Source organism: Tursiops truncatus, chromosome 2, assembly GCF_011762595.2.
Source record: "Tursiops truncatus isolate mTurTru1 chromosome 2, mTurTru1.mat.Y, whole genome shotgun sequence".
NCBI lineage: Eukaryota > Metazoa > Chordata > Mammalia > Artiodactyla > Delphinidae > Tursiops > Tursiops truncatus.
The window spans coordinates 60,981,007-60,995,991 of NC_047035.1; the positions used below are offsets into that span (position 1 = coordinate 60,981,007).

At 42.5% G+C, this 14,985-nt stretch overlaps 1 long non-coding RNA gene across 1 annotated transcript in view; it reads right to left on the reverse strand.

Moving 5' to 3' along the window:
• The window catches only part of LOC141277839 (uncharacterized), a 100,407-nt gene extending 90,702 nt beyond the window's left edge, over window positions 1–9,705 (reverse strand). The window contains exon 1 of the long non-coding RNA XR_012329697.1: window positions 9,469–9,705. This is a non-coding gene — a long non-coding RNA (uncharacterized lncRNA). The remainder of the gene's footprint in view (window positions 1–9,468) is intronic.
• Between the last annotated feature and the right edge of the window lie 5,280 nt (window positions 9,706–14,985).

Sequence of the window (14,985 nt, forward strand, 5' to 3'; positions counted from 1 at the left end):
TACAGAGAAAAGTAGGGAGGTTAAGAGATAAACACTCCTCAGTCTAGCACTGTCAGTCTAGTCAGAATTTAATCTGACTCCACCCACATCCCTGACCTCAGCTCCTGCTTCCGCCCACATGGACATCAACCTCTCTCCTTTACTCAAACATCCTTTTGCTTTTTCCCTGAACTCTTTATCTCTCAGAGTTCAGCCCAAATTATATCTCCTTTTTTTAAGGTTTTCCCTGGTCATTCTGGAGCAAAAGTCCTTTCCCCACTAAACTCCAAAAGCACTCTGTTGGTACCACCCCTCCAAATACAAATTCACATTTAGGCAAGTATTGAGTCCAACTGTGCACGTGGCTTGCAAGAGCACTTTGAGGGGAGGGAACATGTGTCATTTGGGTACCTGCTGCACAGTAAATGCTATATTAATGAATGAATAAATAAATGTGTACTGGAATGAATTAAGTACATATGATAAGAGTTTCATTTGGTTTAAATTAAAAAAGGTAGCCACCGACCTGGTCAGTAAAATAACACATTTTTACATTTTCTGCTTTACTCATCATTTGAAGAAAGTCATAACCCAGAATTTGGTTGGGGATCTGAAAATTTTACTCAAAACATGTGAGACGACATGCATGATGTGAACTTTAAGTCAAGACAATGGGATGTTAGGATGTGTGGTAGGGTGGGTCAGATGTCCATGTACAATTTGGACGGGTGATAGAAAATATTTCCATCTTTACACAAACAACACTGCTCACCTGGGGCTTCTGGAATGACTTCTAAAGACTCACAGGCCTTTAGCCTTTTAAGCCCAAAAGCTCCCCACTGACTCTCTCACAAGGATCTGCAGGGGAACATGGTAACATTGACTTTGGTGGCTGAGAGACAGTGCAACACAGCAGCAGACAGACAGCCTGGAACACAGCCAGCCAAGAAAATGGAACATCTGTGTGTGAGCAAAATACCACTGACCTTGAGCTAAGGGAATGAACCTCTGGCAGGGAACATTAAAAGGCTCAGACTCCCTAAGCAGAGAACGCACTTCACTCCCGTGCAAGTGCAGGGGAATGGCTCATGCCACATTCACTCGCCTGGCACACAGTAATAAATCAACGAAGCCAATTTTGTAATTAGGAGACACAGAGGGCAATGAAGTTTACCAATTCTCTCACCTTCCATTGAGATCAGTCCTGTCTGACAGAAATGTAAGGCAAGCTATGAAGGTAATTTTAAATTCTCATAAAAAGGTTTAAAAGAAATAAGTGAAATTAATTTTAATAATATGCTAAGAATAGTAATAATAAGCTATGTTTAACCCAATGTACATGAACTGTTAGCATTCCAATATGTAATCAATATTTTAAAAATTATTAATGAGACACATTACATCCACTTCACATACTAGGTCTGTGAAATACACCATCTCATTTTGGACTAGCCACATTTGAAGTGCACAGTAGGCACCTGTGGCTAGTGGGTACGATATTGGACAGTGCAGACTTTAGATACTGAAAACACAAAAGTGGTAAAGTAAGCACCCATAAATAATGGGAAAGGTCCTGGCTTTGTAGACCAAGGCACCAAGCTACATTTCTACTCCTTGGCTTACTAGCTAGCTCTTGGCACAGAGGCCATGTAACCTCTCCGAGCCTCTCCACATTAGGGAAATGTTGGTAAGTAATCTCTACCTTCAAGTTGTAGGGATGAATGTATGAAGAGTCCCTAGCAGGATATGGGCCCCATAGGACACTCAGTAAGAGACAATGGATATGATGTATATCCAGGGAAAAGGACTCCAGTGCTAGCTGTGAGAAATCCCTCTGAAGGGTGTTAAATCCTTGTGATTTTCCTGGTTTAAAATCACAGTAATAGAAGAGAAAGAGGACAGTTTCATTCTATTTTTTTCTAATTTTACAGTACGTTATTCCAATAGATTGTATTCCTTTTATGAAAATACACAGATTGGAGAAAACCACATGTTTTGTTATCATCTTTAAATCAAGGAGTCAAAACATTTTGAATGTGCAACAAATCAATATTTAGAGAAGTTAGAAGATAAATACCTTTCACCAAGGAATGTTTCACCTCATACCACCACTCACACAAAATGATTTCATGATCAAGAACTTTAAAAGAAAGTGGCTAGTGTCAAACAGCTAAGTAGATACGTGAAAATGTTTTCAGACTTCTGTAGTGACCTGGGGCCCAGGTCACTACAGAATTTAACATCTCATGTGCTTAAGTGCCCCTTTCTCTTCTGTCACCAGTGAGTGTAGCTGGGGTCTTGGGAACCCAGTCTACATTTTTGCTGTATTAAAAAGTATTGATCATATTGGAAAATATCTCAGAAGAAAAGGAAATGAGATTAGGCATTTAGCAAGTAGGAAGTTGTTCTAGAAGCAGAGTTGCTTTATGTAGATTTTAATGGAAAAAAAAAAAAAAGACTGTCAAGAGACAAATTGTGAAGAGACAATTTCCTGGCCTTAAGCAAAAGGAGAATAGGATCAGTTAGGTAGGTGGAAGCCGGGCTTGGGAGATATAGGAATTCACAGTCTTTCAGAAAAATCTAAGGTCAAAATAATTACTAGAGAGACTAGGAAAGAAAATACATTATGATATAAAGACACAGGGTGCAGGGGGCAATGTCTCAAATCACTGTGCAGGAGGAAAAGGGATTGGTTTTTGATGGACAAGCAGAGCAGCAAGGTAAGAGTATGAAACCAGAAGGGAGATACCAGAGTGACTTCCTGGAGTGCAAGAATAATTAGAAGACAAGAATAATTTCTCCTTTCAGAACAGAACTACAACTTCAGAGATGCACCAGTAAGAAGCTGGGTCGAAGTCACTGCAGCCCTTAGAGAGGTCAGATGTGAACTGTGGCAAACTGCTTCCATGTGGAAGGAGAAAGAAGGGCTGGGGCACTCTGGAGGCTGAGGGGACAGAAAAATATCCTGTGTAGTAGAAAGCAGAGAGCAATCTCACTTACGAAAATATTCAGGACAGGATTCTTTTTAGGTTGACATTGTTAAGTGTAATTGTTAAACATCTTTTACATTCCCCCCCGCCTCCAACTTTCCACCCTTTACCTTTTCTTTTTTCCTTTATGGTTGCCATTGACAACAATTTAGGAAGAACAAGCTGTTGCCTCCTAAGAGTGAGGAAACTCTACAGAACCAACCTATCAAGTGGCTATATTAGAAGGTACTGCTGGTGGGGAAAAGAGACATTTGGGGAAAATGTTTTTTATTTAGTAAATTTGAAAATAGTACTTCTATAAGAATGATTATTTCCCACATGTTTTTTTTCTTTAGAAAGTTTTCAACTGACACAAATTTTCCAGAAGACTTGTAAAAGTTGTTAGCCAGGTTCGGAACAAGTTTCACCACATGGCTTCTTGAGGTCAAAAGCAGTAATGTGTGACTCTTACAAAGGAACTCCTCTTTCCTCATGTTGTTTGGCCACAGTTTTGTGCCTCTACAGCCTCACAGGACAAAGCCAAGATAAACTCTCCACATACTCTCACTCTGCCGTGGTTTACAATCTACACTTACTACACTGTCAAGCATTTCAAGATTGCTCTGGGTCTTGTTGGCAAGTTATTATCTACCAGGAAATCTGGAATTAGTAGAGGAAGGCACCACCTAAAGCAGTGGCTTTTAAACCTTTTTCTTACCTCAACCCACAGTACAAAATAATTTTTATATCGTGACCCTGCACACACATACACAAAATACACAAAAATATACATAAACTGAATCAAGAGAATCATGAAACAATACTTTATTACCCTAGATGCACTCTGAAATTTCAATTCCAGCTCTATTTCACCCAAAAATAAATAAAACAAACTTGTTGCTGCCCACTATAACTAATCACTGTCCATTAATGGGTCCTAACCCTGTTTGAAAAACACTAACCTAAAGGCTTTCCACAATCTGGCCCCATCTCCCTATCTTGTATGAGTTCCCATTTCTCCTAACACAGATTTTACAGTAATAGAACAGCTTTCTTTTATTGTGTACCTATAATGTGACTATGTGTATAATATCTCTATTACTAACAACGCTGTGACAAGAGTATTGATTTCCTCCCAATAGACAGATGAAGAAACTGAGCCTCAGAGAAGTTGATCAAGCAAGTAAGCGACTGAGCTAGAACTTGAACTAACTGGGTATAACCCTGGAGCCCCTTCTTTTTCCACTGGAACACATTGGCCTCCAAGTGGGCATGACTCCTTATTGCCCCTCCACCCACTCTGCCTGGAGCCCACCCATGTTCATGCTGTTCCCCTAACTGGAAAGCCCTTCCAGCCTCTGCTTCTAGCAATTCACACATGCCTACTGGTATTTCTGCACCCAGCTCAAACCATGCCTTTTCCAAGAAACTACCCAGATGATGTTGGCCCTTGTTCTCCTTCCTTCTCACTCTAGGAGGCAGGAAATCTCAGAGGTCAGAGCTGAAGCACAGGAACCAGACTGCCAGTTTTGATTGTTAGTTCAGCCATATACAGTCTGGTGATGGTGTTAAACTTCTGTGTCTCCATTTCCTCTTCTGAAAATGGAGATAATAATTGCTCCTACCCCGGAGGATTGTTGCCAGGATAAAAAAGTTAATAGACATAGAGGAATTCGTACAGAAGCTGGTACGTAGTAGGTGATTAATAAATGTTAGTATTCAGTTGTACCACAATGAAACTTCATCAGATCCAGTCCTATCCCTTAATGTTACCCAATATGTATGTAGCTAATTTCTTTGACTAGAATGTAAACTCTTCTTGGGCGGGACTGTATCACACTTATATTTATAGAAGCACCCCAGAGTTACACAGTACCAGGCATGCCATATGCAGTTAACAAATATCAGATTTAGGAATTACAAAACTGGCAATGCCAGATGAAGAACTTTTTTTTTAGCAAAAGAACAGCTGAGGAGGACCTGTTAGTCTTCACTTTTCTGAAGGTAAATATTAGTTACCATTGGAGATGATTTTGTTTTGGGAAATTCCTCAGGATGGTTTTTGAGTCCCACACATACAAGTGCTCTGAGGACATCTGTGGTGCAGATGCTACTCTGTACTCTGTTTAGTGACTAAGCAGATATAAATTTCATAGATTATGTACTGAGACTGATGTTATTTTAGTTCTTGAGCTTTTATTTCCACTTAAGTTTATTTAGTCTCTTCAAATTTAATGCTGTCATTCTAAATATGATTCTGTCTCTCTCACTTCCCTTTCTTTCCTCCTTCACCAGGACAGTCTAAGTTCCTAAGCCCAACCAAAGCAAGGATGGAGTGAGAAATAGGCCAATAAAGTCTGCAGATTTTTTTCCAGCTCTGGGCATTTAACGAGGCTGTGAACATGGCTCTCAGAGGTTGGTCTGTTATACGCACTGCTGCAGAAAATAGGACATTTTAAACTCACTCGATATAGCCACTTTCTTTGTCCCTGGTTTTCTTTTTAAGCTCACCCAGTTTTATTCATTCTGCAAAAACCTCTGCCCCCCACAATAAGTACCTTGCAGTAAAGAAGAGACAGCTGGAGCAAAGGCAAAGACCTCCAGCCTGGTTGACTTTTGCCACCAGTTATAACGAAAACACAGGTGTTTTTCTTGAACACAGAACACAAAACAGCAAACACACACCAAAAAAAGGCACAAAGAGAAATCTCACGGGAAATTCATCCAGAACATCTAAGGAAAATCACATATTTTACTGTATTTGTTACCTTTTCCAGGAAGTGAAAGTGTGAGAGCCCTTAGACATCTGCCTTCAGGGAAAACGTTTCTGTTCCACTAGAAATGCCCTTACTGATTTTGATGGCACCCAAACACTGGTCTCCCTTCTAGAACTTCACCTGCTAAACGCTGATCCTCAGGACGTGGTTCTGCACTCTTGCTCCCACATTTGCTCGTCTTGTTCAAGGAAGATTGGTGGGTGAAAAGGAAATAGAGAGAAATGACAGCTCCCTGGAAGCAGCATTTTTTTTTCTAGAAAGTGACTTGAATAGGCTTCAGCTGAGGGAGAAATCCTTCCCAAATTCTACCTGCTCTATTGAGGGTTCGTACAAAGTTCTAGAAGAGCCTGGACACTCACTGGATGCTCCGAATTCTTGGTGCTACAACCTGTCATTGTATGATTTCACTACAGAATCCCTCAGTGTGTTACATGGCATGTGCTTATGTTGGCACAAATAGAAATGTATAAATCAGTGTACAGTCAGCCAGGTCTGAGGATTTTACAGCCTCCTTTGGAATACTGGTAGCACACTAACATTGCAAAATCAGAGTCTTGGCTTCAGCCCAAAGCAACAGGTGCTGGTGTGGTCAGGGTAGTGCTCTAGGACTCACGTTTATGTGAGTTTGGAGAAACTTCTCTTCAGAACCACATACCCACTTTGGTTTTTGTACTGAGACTTGTTCTCCCAGGCTCCTGGGGACACTTCTGAAGACCACATCTGCTACCCCCAGTCATGAGCTCAAGTGATCAGTCAGTATGGCCCGCCGGAGCCCAGGCCTGGCTGCCCATGGAGCTTATGACAAAGACAGACAGTAAGTACTGCAGAGCAGTGTTATTCACATAAAATAAATAGTTCTGTTAAGAAATCTTAAACAATGAATTTCAATAAATCAATAATTTTTCAATAACAGAATACAGAACCAAAGAAAACAAAACTTCGTTGCAGAGTAAAATCTTTCTGACTCGTACCAACTTCATTTTCACTCCTCTTCCTCACAACCTCCACATAGTTATTTTAAAAGCAATTCCATGGCTTCACTGGTGGCGCAGTGGTTGAGAGTCCGCCTGCCGGTGCAGGGGACATGGGTTTGTGCCCCGGTCCGGGAAGATCCCACATGCCGCGGAGCGGCTGGGCCCGTGAGCCATGGCCGCTGAGCCTGCGTGTCCGGAGCCTGTGCTCTGCAACGTGAGAGGCCACAACAGTGAGAGGCCCGCGTACTGCAAAAAAAAAAAGCAATTCCATTTCTACTAATAGGTCAACATTATCTTTCTTCTACGCTGCTGAAAGCTATAGCATCAGAAAGGCCTACTAGTCAGTTTTCAGAGTTTCTAAATAATCCACGTGCTCCTTCCAGAATAGTATGAGTACTTCCTCCTGAAGTAAAACTTTGTTGAGCAACGTCATACTTCGGAGATTCTTCTTGTCAAATCAGAGCTCTCCCTTTGAACTTCCCTTTCCAGTAATTCTATCCAGGGATGAACTGACATCAGTGTCTGTTCTAAGCCTAAAGAAAGATATCCTTAACCTTTACACACCAGGGGCTTATTTTCAAAGAGTAAGCATCACTTCATATGGAGTCAGAACACATCATGGGAAAAAACCTTCAGGGAGACTACATCGAATCCTTCACTGAAGCTTTGGAGCAGGGGGCTAGCTAGGAGAGAAGAGGCAAGGACCTATTTCAGGGGGTTGACAGAAGATGGGTAGGCACAGCCTGTAGGCCTGTGCTGAGGGAGAGTGAGGACGGGGGAGACGTGGGTGTCCTCCCATCTCACTGGGTGCAGTGCGATATATCTGTCCTAGAACTTGGGCCTGAGCAGTTTACTCCCTGAGAGAGTCGCCAAACTGAGATGCGGAGAAGGAAAGAGTGAGAGAGTGCTGAGCCATCCCAAGGGCACAGAGCCTACACTCAACCCAAAGACTGGTCCTCCCCGCAGTGGTGCCACGGCCCAGAGATTCAGGGTCAGCTTCAGTCTGTATAAACAACAGCACGTTGGTGAGAACAAAAAGATCATATGATGTCATTCCCCTGAGTTTAACTCTCCAGTGTCTCCCATTGTTCTAATGATAAATCATCAACTAAGTTCCAGGAGCTTTTAAACCCTGCAGATTGGGCCTCGACATACCTCGCAGGTCTCCTCTTGGGAGACTCTCCCTCTCCATTCTTTTTTTTTTTTTTTTTTTTTGCGGTATGCAGGCCTCTCACCGTTGTGGCCTCTCCCGTTGCGGAGCACAGGCTCCGGACACGCAGGCTCAGCAGTCATGGCTCATGGGCCCAGCCGCTCTGCGGCATGTGGGATCTTCCCGGACCGGGGCACGAACCCGTGTCCCCTGCATCGGCAGGCGGACTCTCAACCACTGCGCCACCAGGGAAGCCCTCCCTCTCCGTTCTTATGCTGCAGCCACAGTCACCTTCTTGGTGTTGCCACGCTGTTCCTGCTCGTCTCAGAACCGTCTCTGTCTAAAATGCTCTTTCCCCCATTCCTCACCAATTCCGGTATCCTTTAAGTGTCATTTATTTCATGGAAGTCAACCGATCTTCCATCACCCTACACTTTCTCTTTTAGCACTTGACACAGTTTTATTAAACCACAATTTGTTTAATGGCTGTCTTTTGACTTAGACTGGAAGATCAGTGAAAATAGGAACCATATCTGCCATTAATTCTCAGCATCTAACACTCATAGCTGGTGCTTGGTAAACGTTTGCTGACTGAACGCCTTAGAATAAATGACGTTGTGCAGGAGAACATGGGAGAGACTTCAGTTAATAACATGTTCTTTTTCTGGAATTCTGAACCCCCCCCCAGATTAATGCTTCCTAAGTACCCATTCAGTTATACACAGAGATTTTATAAATTATAAACAAAATAGGTCTTTTAAGAACTTATAGAATAATTTTAGTCTATCTTCAAAGCTAAAATATGCCATTTCTATTAATAACTGTGGGAGGAAAGAGGAAAATACGCAGAACGATTAAGATACTGTAGCACAATTCATGTGCTATGCCTTTTCACCATTTGATTTAATGGATTAATTTTAATTCAGTGAATTTTAAAATTTAGAATTCCAATTATGCTACTTTCTGTTCTCTGTTATTATAGGCAGTTGTTCTGGCATAAATGGAGCAGAAAAAAGTATCTGGGCAAGAATTGATTATTACCAGGTAACAGGACTGGAACAGGTATTAGAGTGATCAGAGATAATTACCAAGTAGGTAAGATTGATATCAATTCTTTCCTGAAGTGTAGCTGAGTTTGATCTAGTGCTTCTCCAAATTTCGTGTGCACACAAATCACTTGGGGATCTAGTTAAACTGCAGATTCTTATTCAGTAAATGTGGAGTGAGGCCCAAGATTCTGCATTTCTAACAAGCTCCTAGGTAATGTCTAGGAGGTAATGTTAGTTCAAAGATCACAGTTTAAGAAGCAAGGAAGGGCCTAGAACAAACTGGACTGGTCAACACAGATTGGCACAGGTCAGAGGGCACATCAGTGCCCTGAAGGAAAGGATTTTCTTCACTTAGAGATAGAGGCCAAAGTGCTAAAGGTAACACATTTCATTAAGAGGCTGGCGGGACCCAGGTCTAAAGGGTGAAAAGTAAACATCAGCCGTCGCCAGCAGGGGGCAGCAGAGTTCAGGGTAAATTGCACAGGACTCCTCCCACCCACCCACCCACCCACCCCACCCCAACAGGCCAAACACCCCTGAGGGTAATTATAATAAAGCTCAGAACAGTACCTGGGTAAGAGGGCAGCTGGAAAACCAAGACACCAAGAAAATCAGCAGCATGGAGGGAGATGCTCACATAGGCCAGAATAAACTCGCAGGAGGGGACACTTTGCAGCAGTGGAAACCACACCCGTCATGAGATCTGGAGACCCAAGATCCAGTTCAGACACGGAAACGGAGCAGTGCCTTTGGGCCAGCTCTCACGCCCCATCAGCCTTGACTTCCTCCGCAGGAAATGAGGAAAAAGTGCAAAGGGTGATCTCGAATGCGCGTTTCCAACCTTCACATCCTGTGACCCGGGCTTCTGGTTCTGAGAAAACTGAAAGGATCCCTATCCTTTAGGCAACGGGTTGGGAGTCAGAGGGAGGCAGAGCCCACAGAGAGCCGGCTGCTCACTCTGCTGGGTGAGGCCCAACAGGGCGTGTGGTTGGGAAGTTGTTCGGTCTGCAAGCGGGGGCTCCGTGGCAGCTGTGGGGGGGTTTTGTTTTTGTTTTTAATCTGTTAAAGATTACACGCAAACTGGTTAAAATGTAAATAGGCCTGAAACGCTTATAACTGAAATAAACCTCTCATCCCACTTATCCTCCTCATCCTTTTCCTTGGAAGCAACGTCTTTGAATCCTTTCTGTTTCTTCTTCAATTTGCCTCCATATTTCCAAATAATATGTATAATATAATCCCACTACTTGATCCAGTAGCTACTGGCTTTTTACTCCAGTGGATCAGGAATTAATTCAATCACACCATCTCTTCCCTTCATTATTCTCCAAATACCATTTTTCTTGTTTTTTGTATCATGTCTATATTTGTCACCAGCAAAGACCATTAGCAATTCCTGGGAACTAAAAATAGAATCTGGGTAATAAAACAAAGTCTAACCTTCTTTTCCTTTGCGCTTCCTCTAGTTTCACTTGTTCATTGGGGGCCTCGCAAAGAAGCCTCGCACCCAGCCCTTCAGACCAGAGTTCCTAGTCCAAACAGCCGCAACTGAGACTTCAGCCCTGCGGACTGACGGTGCGCAGAATCCTGGCGCTCCACACTCAGTTCCAGATGGCGACAGCAGGCCATGCGCAGAGACGCTGCACCTGCGCAGTGATCTGAAGCGGCAGCGGGCCGTGCGCAGAGACGCTGCACCTGCGCAGTGATCTGAAGCGGCAGCGGGCCGTGCGCAGAGACGCTGCACCTGCGCAGTGATCTGAAGCGGCAGCGGGCCGTGCGCAGAGACGCTGCACTTGCGCGGTGATCTGAAGCCTGAGGAGCACGCCCGCCCTGAACCCGGAAGCGCTCCGCGGCCGCCATCCCCCGCCCCACGCTGAGGAGAACCCAGTAAAGCAGCCCTGCCCCCAGCCTATGGGTAGAGCATGTGCTCTAGAGCCTGAGCTCAGGACCCTCCATTCTCTGATCAAAGAATGAAGTTTTCCTTTGGTTCTGAACCAAACTTGGTCTCGTTCTGTCGGCTCCAGTGACACCAGGCAGAAGGACCCTTGTTGGGGCCCGGACTCAAAAGGGTTGGTAACATAGTCACTATTTCTATTATTATGACTATGTAAATATTATTCAAGGAACATAGTATGTTAAGGACAATCATATACTGTGATTATATTTAGCTTCTTATACAACCTTCTGTTTATTCTGAAATAACTGTCTTATTTTTTTAGTTGCTTAGTTTACTTTGACCATCTGACTAAATTTTGCACACACCCCAGCACCTCTATAAAATGTCCCTTCCAAAGACAGTTTTCCACAAAGGAGAATTTGTCAGATTATTCTGTTTCACATTTTGGTGTTGGATCCTGCTTCCTGGATTCCCGTGTTTGGGGTTTTGTTTTGTTTTGTTTTGTTTTTTCCTCATTTTAGTGGAGCATATCCTCCAGTAACATCCAATACCCTTATGTCAATGCCTCTTTGGTTATTGTGGTTGTCTAAGGTACATTCTCTAGTAGATTCCTCAGGAAGAACTCACGGAACCAATGCTTCCTGAGTTTCGGCATGGTCATGACAGCGGGTCTGAACGCTGTATTTTGTTTGTCTGGATGTGAACTCCTTAGCTTACATTTTCCTTCCTTGAGTATCCTAATTATGTTATTCCATTGTTTTCTGGCATAATAACACATTGCTCTCGAATGGTCTGATAAAAATTGATTTTCTTTACCTAACACATGAATTGTCTTTTAACCTGGATACCCTGAAGATTTTTTCCTTTTACCTCTTTCAAGTCCCATATGTTTACTAGACTATGTATCAAGGTTGGCTGTTTGGGGGTCAGTTTTCCCAAGTTTTCTCTTTTAATCTGAGGCTTGAAATCATCTTTGATTTCAGGAAAGTTTTCTTGAATTATAAACTTTAACATTTGTTGTACTGCAGTTATTTGGTTTTCTTCTTTGAGGATTCCTGCCATATGTATACTGGATCTTCTTTGCTAATCCTTCTATCACTTACTCTCAAATTCTGTTTCTTCAGTTCTACTTGATGTTTAAAAGTTTTCCTTTTCCCCTCTTCTATTTCTCTAAGGCAATATCCATTGCGTTTATTTTCTTTTGTTTTCTTCCTTGTTTCTTCATTTCTAAAATTCTTTTTCTTTTATTTTTACTTCTTTTGTGAATTCTGTTGTTTTGCATTTAAATGTCCCTTTCTCCAGTATCTCCTGAGTCTTCCTAATTCTGATTTCTGTTGTTCTCTCATAATTTCTATCAATTTCTTTTAGCTTGTTTTGAAATATTAGTTTACAATTGTCATCTGCTTTGTGGGAATATCTTTCTAGAATCGTTCATTGAATGGGGATGTTATTCTACTTCTTATTCTCCTTTTTTGAATAACTGTATTGATTCACTCACAATCCTTTTCTGTTGCTCATTTTTCAGACAGAGGGCTTTTACTATACTTTTAGGAAGAAGGAGTGAGTGCATAGCTTTTCTAGTTTCATAGTACTAGGATTCCCTCTTGTGTTGTTTTTTTGTTTTTCTTTTTTTGGTTTTTTGTTTTTTGGTTTTTTTTTCGGTATGCAGGCCTCTCACCGTTGTGGCCTCTCCCGCTGCGGAGCACAGGCTCCGGACGTGCAGGCTCAGCGGCCATGGCCCACGGGCCCAGCCGCTCCGCGGCATGTGGGATCCTCCCGGACCGGGGCACGAACCTGCATCCCCTGCATCGGCAGGTGGACTCTCAGTCACTGCGCCACCAGGGAAGCCCTATTTTTGAAGAGATAAATATTTACATGGCCTTGAGCTTTCTGAGACGTGCCTTCTGTTACCCTCTCCCCTCTTCATCAGAACTTCTCATTCCTTTTCCATCATTATTTCTATTCTCAATTGGATTCTACTTCCAGCAGTTTCTCCTCAGTGCAGATCTTTGCCTGCACGAAGAAGGGAGCTTTTGGTTTTTTGTTCCTAGAGTTGGCAGTACCCAGGTTACCCCCAAGTTCTCTCTCATTAACTGTAGTCTCCAGCTCTAGTCACAGATTTAACTCAGATTTGGGTATGGAAACTCTAAACACTGGTTTTTTGACCACATCTCACTGTAAGCCAGAAAGTGTGTGCTGGTTCCACACTGCTTGTGCTACATTCCACTCCCAGGGTTTGCTGAGTATGTGTCACTTTCAGAGGCAAAGTCTGAAAGGATTTGGGGAAAGTGACCATAGCATAATTTATGAAACTCCTTCAATCCCTCTCCATATAAGAACTGACAGAGCAACTAATAACCTTGAGTTTTTGATTTTCCAGTATTATTTTTTAAATTGGCTACTTACTGGATCCATGATTTGGGGTTTTCTCTCCTAGTTGTTCTGTCCGAGACCTGAGTTTGAGGTGAGCCTGTGATCTCGGGCTTACACAATCCACTCTTGCATCGTTTGTAAATAGGATCCAGAATAATACCAGAGTTATCAGAATAAGATGAGATGATGTGGAAGTTGAAACTTATGAAATTGCCTATGATTTAACCTGACACGTAAAAAATTATAAACTGTAAAATGATATGCCATCATTAGTTATTTCAGAATAGATTTATGGAATATGTGAAAACGTATAACTTTATGTTTAACCACATTGTTAGCGCCTAATATGCTTTTTTATCTTTTCTTTTTATTTTTTTTTCTGTCTCTTCCCAACAGAATATTGCTTCATAAAGAGTAAAGATTTTTATCTGGTTTCTTCGGTGCCATATCCTCACTACAGAGTCCGGTGCCTGGCACATCATAGGCACTCCATAAATACTTGATGAATGAAGGAATGAATTGTGCTAACTTTGCCTTAAAGCATATTGTGAAGGATAAAACGAATGGGCAAAAAATAAATTATTATTAGGCCGTTGTCGAATTGGGCCTGTGTAACATGCTCTGACAAACTTTTCCTTCCGCATCTCCGTTTGCTTTGCATTCTTGCCAAAAAATAACATTGGTCCCTGCTGTGGAGCAGGGACGAGGCAACACCCAGGGCAGCGCCAGAAAGGGCTACTGCTCCCAGCCTCCATCCTCCCGTCCAAAATACAAAAAGCCTGAAACAATGTGGAGAATAGCTGGGCTGAGAACAAGGGACAGCTCTGTCCCTCTCTCGCTGGCGTTTATGCAAGGAAGGCTGGCAGTCTGTTTTTAAGTAAATAGACTTGCTTTAATGGAGCAATCTGTCAAAATAAGCCGGGCTGCTTAGAGGGGGCCGAAAAGGTGCAGCACCGCTTCCGTCTCCCATGGGAGCTATTTATTTGAGGAGGATGACAAATGAGAGGGAGGCAGAAGCCTGCGGTAATGACACTCAAAGCAAGAAAAATAATAGCGTGTGGCTTAGAATGGGCTCATCTTCACTCGATATATAGATGGGTTTTGTGTGTTTAAAGAGCCAGCCCTTTCCATTTGCATCTCAAACACACCCTCCGTGGAGCAGACAACGCAGAGGCATTACCGGGGAGCTAGCTTCTGGTTCGAGGGTTTTGTGAGAACAGGGGAGGTAACAAAGAACAGATTAATGAGCAAAAGTTTAGTCTCTACAGGTTTTCTGCCTCTACTAATGGAGGGGTGACAAAACCACTAATTTGCTTCATCGCCACACAGTACTTAATAAATAACGTTTACATCGTGAGATATATGGGGTTGGACACGGTGCAGAGGGGCGTGGAGGGAAGAAATTACCAAATACTCGCATGAAGACTCATATTTTGGACTTTACTCATAATATTCGCTGCTTGTGAAATGACACAATGAAAGGGCCAGGTGTAGTTTAACCCTTTTAGTTGGTGCCAGAACCCTGAATTCTTTGGAAAGAAGAAAAGGATTTATTGTGAACTGCAAACGCTTTAATCAAGTGGCTTTCTTCACATACCATGAAAGCATTTTGAAACATTCAAGTAAAAAAAAAAAAATCCCTATTTTCTGAAAATATAACCTCTTAAACACCAAGGACGGGGCCAGACCAAGTCCCATCAAGTAACAAGGCACAATAAGAAGCTTAAAATAGGTAAGGATTAAGTTACATTTGTATGAATAAGCTCATTTTTGTTGTTCTGGTCTCAATCCTTAAATGATCCTATCTCGTGCATGGA